This window comes from Terrapene carolina, unplaced genomic scaffold (assembly GCF_002925995.2).
Source record: "Terrapene carolina triunguis isolate 2854851 unplaced genomic scaffold, T_m_triunguis-2.0 Scaffold58, whole genome shotgun sequence".
Taxonomy (NCBI): Eukaryota; Metazoa; Chordata; order Testudines; family Emydidae; genus Terrapene; species Terrapene triunguis.
In genome coordinates, this window is record NW_020664409.1 from 93149988 (window position 1) to 93158563 (window position 8576).

Genomic DNA, 8576 nt, shown 5'->3' on the forward strand with positions numbered 1-8576 from the left:
CTTTACTCCACCTCCGACGAGGGGATTAGCGATAAAATCGGCCTTAGGGGGTCGGAATTGGGTTAGTGTGGACGGAATTCGACGTTATTGGCCTCCGGGAGCTATCCCACAGTGCTTCATTGTGACCGCTCTGGACAGCACTCTCAACTCAGATGCACTGGCCAGGTAGACAGGAAAAGCCCCGCGAATGTTTGAATTTCATTTCCTGTTTGCTCAGCGTGGAGAGCACAGGTGACCACGCAGAGCTCATCAGCACAGGTAACCATGATGGAGTCCCAGGATCACAAAAGAGCTCCAGCATGGACAGAACGGGAGGTACGGGATCTGCTCGCCATATGGGGAGACGAATCACTGCTGGCTGAACTCCGAAGCAGTAAACGAAATGGCAAAATATTAGAAAAGGTCTCCAAGGCCATGAAGGACAGAGGCCATAACAGGGACGCACAGCAGTGCCGCGTGAAAATTAAGGAGCTAAGGCAAGCCTACCACAAAGCCAGAGAAGCAAATGGAAGGTCTGGGGCAGAGCCGCAAACATGCCGCTTCTACGCGGAGCTGCATGCCATTCTAGGGGGTGCAGCCACCACTACCCCAACCGTGTGCTATGACTCCCTCACTGGAGAAACACACAGGGAAGCGGGTTCGGGGTACGAGGAAGATGAGGATGGAGAAAATGTAGATAGCTCACAGCCGCAAGGAAGCGGAGAAACCGGTTTCCCCAACAACCAGGATATGTTTATCACCCTGGACCTGGAACCAGTAACCCCCGAACTCACCCAAGGCGTGCTCCCAGACCCTGAGGGCACACAGGGGACCTCTGGTGAGTGTACCTTTGTAAATATTACACATGGTTTAAAAGCAAGCATGTTTAATGATTAATGATTAATTTGCCCTGGCAATCGCGGCCAGTACAGCTACTGGAAAAGTATGTTAACGTGTATGGGGATGGAGCGGAAATCCTCCAGGGACATCTCCAGAAAACTCTCCTGGATGTACTCCCAAAACCTTTGCAAAAGGTTTCTGGGGAGGGCTGCCTTATCCCGTCCGCCATGGTAGGACACTTTACCACGCCAGGCCAGTAGCACGTAGTCTGGAATCATTGCATAACAAAGCATGGCAGCGTATGGTCCCGGTGTTTGCTGGCATGCAGACAACATCCATTCCTTATCGCTCTTTGTTATCCTCAGGAGAGTGATATCATTCACGGACACCTGGTTGAAATGGGGCAATTTTATTAAGGGGACATTCAGAGGTGCCCGTTCCTGCTTTGCTGAACAGAAATATTCCCCGCTGTTAGCCACGCGGTGGGGAGGAGGGGTGAAGTGATCATCCCAGAGAATTGGGTGTGTGGGGGAGGGGAGTTAGTTGGGTTTGTGCTGCATGTTAACCCTGAAACCGCAGCCCCTCCTTTTACATTGCAAACCCATTTTAAATGGCCAACCCAACGGGTGCTTGGTATGGGAAATGAGAGCACTACTGTTTGAAACCATTCCTACATGTTAAGGAGGTTAAAAAAGCCAAAAGACTGTGTCTTACCATGGCTCACTGCAAGCTGAAATCTGTGGCCTGGCACTGCGTGAGTGATCTCTCACACCAAACCGGCAGGCCCTCAATATAAGAGGAAAAATGCGACCTTGTAACGAAAGCACATGTGCTGTGTAATGTGAACAGCAAAATTTAACGTGAAAGAGTGTACCCATTGTTCTCTAAAATGTGTCTTTTTTAACCACCTCTCCCTTCTCCTCCACCAGCTGCAAATGTTTCTCCTTCACAGAGGCTAGTGAAGATTAGAAAGAGAAAACGGAGGACGCGGGACGATATGTTCACGGAGCTCCAGATGTCCTCCCACGCTGAAAGAGCACAGCAGAATGCGTGGAGGCAGTCAATGTCAGACTACAGAAAAGCACAATATGAACGAGAGGAGAGGTGGCGGGCTGAATCGCGGGATGAACAGAGCAAGTTGCGGGCTGAAGATGATAGGTGGCGTCAGCTTGCAAACAGAAGGCAAGAGTCGATGCTCCGGCTGCTGGAGCATCAAACTGATATGCTCCAGCGTATGGTTGAGGTGCAGGAAAGGCAGCAGGAGCAGAGACCGCCGCTACAGCCCCTGTGTAACCAACAGCCCTCCTCCCCAAGTTCCATAGCCTCCTCACCCAGACGCCCAAGAACACGGTGGGGGGGCCTCCGGCCACCCAGTCACTCCACCCCAGATGATTGCCCTAGCATCAGAAGGCTGGCCTTCAATAAGAGTTAAAGTTTTAAACTGCAGTGTGTCCTTTTCCTTCCCTCCTCCCCCACCCATCCCGGGCTACCTTGGCAATTATCCCCCTAGTTGTGTGATGAATTAATAAAGAATGCATGAATGTGAAGTAACAATTACTTTATTGCCTCTGCAAGCGGTGCTCGAAGGGGGGAGGGGAGGGTGGGGTGGTTGTTTTACAGGGAAGTAGAGTGAACCAGGTGGGGGGGGCGGAGGGTTCATCAAGGAGAAACAAACAGAAGTTTCACACCGTAGCCTGGCCAGTCACAAAACTGGTTTTCAAAGCTTCTCTGATGCGCACCGCGCCCTGCTGTGCTCCTCTAACCGCCCTGGTGTCTGGCTGCGCGTAATCAGTGGCCAGGCGATTTGCCTCAACCTCCCACCCCGCCATAAATGTCTCCCCCTTACTCTCACAGATATTGTGGAGTGCACAACAAGCAGCAATAACAATGGGGATATTCTTTTCGCTGAGGTCTGAGCGAGTCAGTAAGCTGCGCCAGAGCACTTTTAAACGTCCAAATGCACATTCCACCACCATTCGGCACTTGCTCAGCCTGTAGTTGAACAGGTCCTGACTCCTGTCCAGGCTGCCTGTGTACGGCTTCATGAGCCATGGCATTAAGGGGTAGGCTGGGTCCCCAAGGATCACGATAGGCATTTCAGCATCCCCAACGATTACTTTCTGGGCCGAGAAGAAAGTCCCTTCCTCCAGCTTTCGAAACAGAGCAGAGTGCCTGAAGATGCGAGCATCATGTACCTTTCCCGGCCATCCCACGTTGATGTTGGTGAAACGTCCCTTGTGATCCACCAGGGCTTGCAGCAGCATTGAAAAGTACCCCTTGCGGTTTATGTACTCGGTGGCTTGGTGCTCCGGTGCCAAGATAGGGATATGGGTTCCGTCTATGGCCCCACCACAGTTTGGGAATCCCATTGCAGCAAAGCCATCCACTATGGCCTGCACGTTTCCCAGAGTCACTACCCTTGATATCACCAGGTCTTTCATTGCCCTGGCAACTTGGATCACAGCAGCCCCCACAGTAGATTTGCCCACTCCAAATTGATTCCCGACTGACCGGTAGCTGTCTGGCGTTGCAAGCTTCCACAGGGCTATCGCCACTCGCTTCTCAACTGTGAGGGCTGCTCTCATCCTGGTATTCTGGCGCTTCAGGGCAGGGGAAAGCAAGTCACAAAGTTCCATGAAAGTGCCCTTACGCATGCGAAAGTTTCGCAGCCACTGGGAATCGTCCCACACCTGCAGCACGATGCGGTCCCACCAGTCTGTGCTTGTTTCCCGGGCCCAGAATCGGCGTTCCACGGCATCAACCTGCCCCAGGAACACCATGATTTCCACATTGCTGGGGCCTGTGCCTTGTGAGAGGTCTATGTCCGTGTCAATTTCCTCATCACTCTCATCGCCGCGCTGCAATCGCCTCCTCGGCTGGTCCTGGTTTAGATTTGGCATGTTCTGGCTCTGCATATACTCCAGGACAATGCGCGTGGTGTTCATAGTGCTCATAATTGCCGCGGTGATCTGAGCGGGCACCATGATCCCAGTGCTAGCTATGGCATCTGGTCTGAAAAAAGGCGCGAAACTAGTATCTGACGGACCAGGGGAAGGAGGGAGGGAGGGGTGAGTGACGACATGGCGTACAGGTACAGGGAATTAAAATCAACAAAGGTGGCTGTGCATCAGGGAGAAACACAAACAACTGTCACACAGAATGGCCCCCCGCAAAGATTGAACTCAAAAGCCTGGGTTTAGCAGGCCGTTGATTTGACGGAGGGAGTGGGAAGCAAATGAATACAGAACAAATCTATTTTTTACATCTTAAGACGACAGTGCAGCATGACTGATAGCCCTCGGCATCTTCTGGGTGCTTGGTAGCAAATACTGGGCACTTGGCAGTTAGTGTACTAAGACTGATAGCCACATTTTTCCTGTATGATGACAATGGCCTTCAGGCCTATTGCACGATCTACTGCTCAGGGAAGACTCTGCTAATGTGCGATGATCCAACTTGTAATAGGTAACTACAACTGACAGCCATCATGGTCATTGTGAAGGCAGCAGAATATGACTGGGGGGATGGGGGACATATGGAGTTCCAGCCACTGCTGTAAGATGACAATGGTTACCAGTTGTAATACACCATCTACTGCCAAAAGGCAAAGGGCTGGTGCAATGCAGCCCTACGGCTGCCAGCACCCAGATCGCCGATGAAGGCTACCAGTCATGCTGCACCATCTACCGCCAAAAGGTAGTTAGCTGCTGCTGCTGTGTAGCAATGCAGTCCCACGTCTGCCGGCACCCAGATGACATATGGTGACGGTGAGCTGAGCTGAGCGGGCTCCATGCTTGCCGTGGTATGTTGTCTGCACAGGTAACCCAGGTAAAAAGGCGCGAATCTATTGTCTGCCGTTGCTCTGACGGAGGGGGAGGGGCCTGACGACATGTACCCAGAACCCCCCATGACTCTGTTTTGCATCATTCGGGCATTGGGATCTCAACCCAGAATTCCAATGGGCGGCGGAGACTGCGGGAACTGTGGGATAGCTACCCATAGTGCAATGCTCCGGAAGTCGACGCTAGCCTCGGTACTGTGGACGCGGTCCGCCGACTAGAGCACTTAGAGCATTTTATGTGGGGACACACACAATCGGCTGTATACAACCGATTTCTATAAAACCAACTTCTATTATTTCGACCTAATTTCGTAGTGTAGACATACCCTAAGGCAAGCCCTAAATCACTGACTACACAGAGACCAGGAGTGGAAGATGAGGGTGGATCACTCCAAATTCTCCTGTTCTGTACACTCCACTGGGCTACATGGACTATTGGTCTGACCCACTAAGGCCTTCTTACAGGAAATCATGGGGGTGAAAGAATTAATTGCTCTGCTGCCTAAGGTCATCTAGAATAACCAGATAGGCCAGTATGAATACTCTTTTTGTACAATTAAATATTAACACAGAAAACATGGGTAATTAGTTATTCTAATTCCTTTGTTTGGGAATGAACTCATGCATGAAAAAAATGAAACTTGAAAATATATCTGAATTTTATTTTCTACATTATGCAAGCCTTGCCTTAGCAAATCACTAATACTAAAAACATATAAAACCAAACAGCTAGGTGAATACAAAGTAGCCCCCGTCTGGAAAAACACCTCACTAACACATTGAGCTCTAAATATATTGTAAACAGTATTTTTCAAAGCTCTGTTCTTTTTACAATGTAAGCTTTAGCCATCAAGAGAAGTTCAAGTAGCAAAGTCCAACCACAAGTCTGCTTTTTTCACAACAATAGGTAACAGCCTCACTGAAGTGAAGCCTCAGAAAACTGGGTAGAAACTCATAAATGTTCCTCTCCATGGAACTCTTTAGTAAAAGGCAAAAGATTTATACAATCTGAAGAGAAACCAGAGTGTGCAGGGTATGCTGTAGAGGCGCTGCAGTGGCAAAATGCAAGCTTCTCTCTTTCCCCAGCAGAAGTTGGTCCACAATACAAGCTATTACCTTGTCTCTCTGATATTCTGGATTCCTGGGACTGGACCCCTCTACAACTATAGGGCCAGGGCCGGCTCCAGGCACCAGCGAAGGAAGCAGGTGCTTGGGGCGGCCAATGGAAAGGGGCGGCACGTCCGGATCTTCGGCGGCAATTCGGCGGCGAGTCCCTCAGTCCCTCTCTTCCTCTTTGAGCTGCTGCCGAAGTGCCGCCGAAGAGGAATAGAGGGAGCGAAGGATCCACGCCGTCAAATTGCCACAGAAGAATAAAGTGGCGCGATTGAGCAGCCGCCGAAGTGCCAACAATCAGCTTTATCTTTTTTTTTTTTTTTTCTTTCGCTTCACCGCTTGGGGCGGCAAAAAAGCTGGAGCCAGCCCTGTATAGGGCATGCAAGAAACTGAAGTGTTATTGAAATCAGGTTACAGCTTTGTTGGGCCCCTCCTTTTCTGAGATGGGCTGCAGCACATGATGGAGCCTCCCGCCCACCGGGGAGAGAGGGCCCAGCAGAGGCCCCAACGGGGACCGGGCGGCACTTCGGCAAGGGCACCTGGTGGGGCTGGCTGCGGAGCTCTTAGCGCTGAAGAGCCGGGGCTGGCCAGGGGAGAGGCCTGCCCGGAGGGGCGGAGCTGTGTGAGCATGTGTGTGAGCAGAGCATTGTGGGAGCGGGAGCAGGCTGCCGGGCAGGGCCCGAAATTGGCATCCGCGGCTTGGTGTGTAGAAGGGTGGGGCCCCGGGGCCATGTCGGGGCACCTCGCGGCAGTGGGGGCTGGTGGTCGGGAGGGGCGGGCCCCACCGTGGGTTGAGAGTGTGGGGCGAGCGAGGGCAGGCGGCGGCTGGGCACAAGGAGCTCATACTTACTTGGCATGGACAGGGCTGGCTCTAACTTTTTTGCTGCCCTAGGCAAAAAAGAAGAGTGCCGCCCTGCTGTAACACCCCTCCCCCCCCGCGCCGCCCCTGCACCGGGCCGCCGAAGGCCCCACCCCCCGCCAGCGCCGCACTGCCGAAACAATTACAAAAAAACCCCAAAACCCTCGAGCACTACCCAGCCAAAAAAAAAGAACACCACAAGCGCCCCCCGCCACCCCAACATTGGCCGCCCCTTCTAAGGTGCCACCCAAGCACGTGCTTGGTCGGCTGGTGCCTGGAGCCAGCCCTGGGCATGGGAGATACTATGATCATGAAGGTGGTTTTCCCAGGGTGAGGCTCATTCATTGCACTGTGGGTGTGCTGACCCCTGCAATTTCCCCAAATGTGGGAAACTCAACTGCGTAATTTGTGATAGTGGGGGACTGCATTTGTGTTTTCCCCTGGCACTCAGTGAAAGAAAGAAAGGAAAACTTCAGTGAGTGCTGTTTATAAAGTGCTCTATGTTTTACCCACATCTTTGTAACTCCCTTATTCTGCAGGTTGCTCTAGAAAGGCTTGGCCCCCCCATGCCCTGTCTTAGGCTACGTCTTCACTACGGGGGGGGTCGATTTCAGATACGCAAATTCAGCTACGCGAATAGCGTAGCTGAATTCAACGTATCGCAGCCGACTTACCCCGCTGTAGGGACGGCGGCAAAATCGACCTCTGCGGCTTGCAGTCGACGGTGCTTACTCCCACCTTCGCTAGTGGAGTAAGAGCGTCGATTCGGGGATCGATTGTCGCCTCCTGACGGGACGCGATAAATCGATCCCCGAAAGGTCGATTTCTACCCGCCGATTCAGGCGGGTAGTGTAGACCTGCCCTTAGCTCAAGGGGAGCTGCCTCTTTCCTTGCTTGCAGCTTTTTGTCCATCTCTCCTTCTTGGGCTTGAGGACAGTCTGTCAAAAACACCTGTCTCACCTGGTCCCCTCGTCCAACATGCAGGCTCGCCCCCTGGGGCCGCTGTGGCTTTTGCTGTCTGTTCTTTCTCTTGGTGGCAATCCTGTCTGTGCTACGGAGACTAGGCTGGCACAACCCCATGGTGGTTACCTCCCTGAATACTCTTAGCTACGCTGGGGGGTAGGTTGGCGTAGCTGTGTCACCCAGGAATGGGTTTCCCTTTTACACACCCCTGAAGGACGGAGCTATTTTGACTTAACTGTTCAGCATGCACCAACCTTCAAGCCTGGTCTGCATGGGGAACATAAGTCGGCACAGCTTCATCAGTCCAGGCCGCTGATGGAAGAATTCTTCCGTCGACCTAGCTCCCGCCTTTCGGGAAGGTGGATGGCCTACACCAACAAAAAAAAAACCCTCTCCAGGACCCTTCTCCAGGAACAGTGCCCTTCCGTTTGGGGAGACTATGCTGGTTAAAAAAAGAGAAATAGTTTAACTGCCTTTCTCTGTAACAAGGTTGGCTTTCTATTGCTTGCCTTGTGTCTCCTTATAGCAGTTGTGTTCTGAAATCTTTAGGATTTTACTTCATTTATGATGAAATCTTGCTGTAACTTTATTCTAATTTTACATGAGTAACTAGACATGAGCTTTTTTGTGTGTTATTGAAGGATTGTTTAAAAAGCTGAGATTCCACTTTCTCCTGCCTTTCAGTTAAATTTCCTCTAAAAGCCCACGTAAAACCTCGACTTCCCTCATAACTATCTCAAATATAAAGTCCTCAAGCATACATAAGATACTTACAGTTTCACTCAATACCAATCCAGTACCTTGCACTTTCCCGTCTAATCACTGCACACATATGGTATACCCTCCCTACCCTGAGCTAATTCCTGACTTTTGCGCTCAGTACAGGAAAACGAGAATTGAGAGGTAAGCTGTGCAGGAGTGTAAGGATGCTGGGTCTGGCGGGACCCAACTGAGAGGGCCAATTCGGGACAAATTGCTTAA

The 8576-nt window shown here is 51.5% G+C and overlaps 3 non-coding genes across 3 annotated transcripts in view; 1 reads left to right on the forward strand and 2 right to left on the reverse strand.

Annotated features, from left to right (window-relative positions):
• Positions 1–5572: 5572 nt before the first annotated feature.
• LOC112109442 lies at positions 5573–5688 on the reverse strand. Its single transcript, XR_002908311.1, has one exon. It is a non-coding gene; the product is annotated as a U5 spliceosomal RNA (small nuclear RNA).
• Positions 5689–6914: 1226 nt separating this feature from the next.
• LOC112123817 lies at positions 6915–7075 on the forward strand. The gene has a single exon (XR_002909567.1). It is a non-coding gene; the product is annotated as a U1 spliceosomal RNA (small nuclear RNA).
• Positions 7076–8515: 1440 nt separating this feature from the next.
• Positions 8516–8576, reverse strand: part of LOC113405979 — a 182-nt gene continuing 121 nt past the window's right edge. Inside the window, exon 1 of the small nuclear RNA XR_003369589.1 lies at positions 8516–8576. This exon is cut by the window's right edge and continues 121 nt beyond it. This is a non-coding gene — a small nuclear RNA (U2 spliceosomal RNA).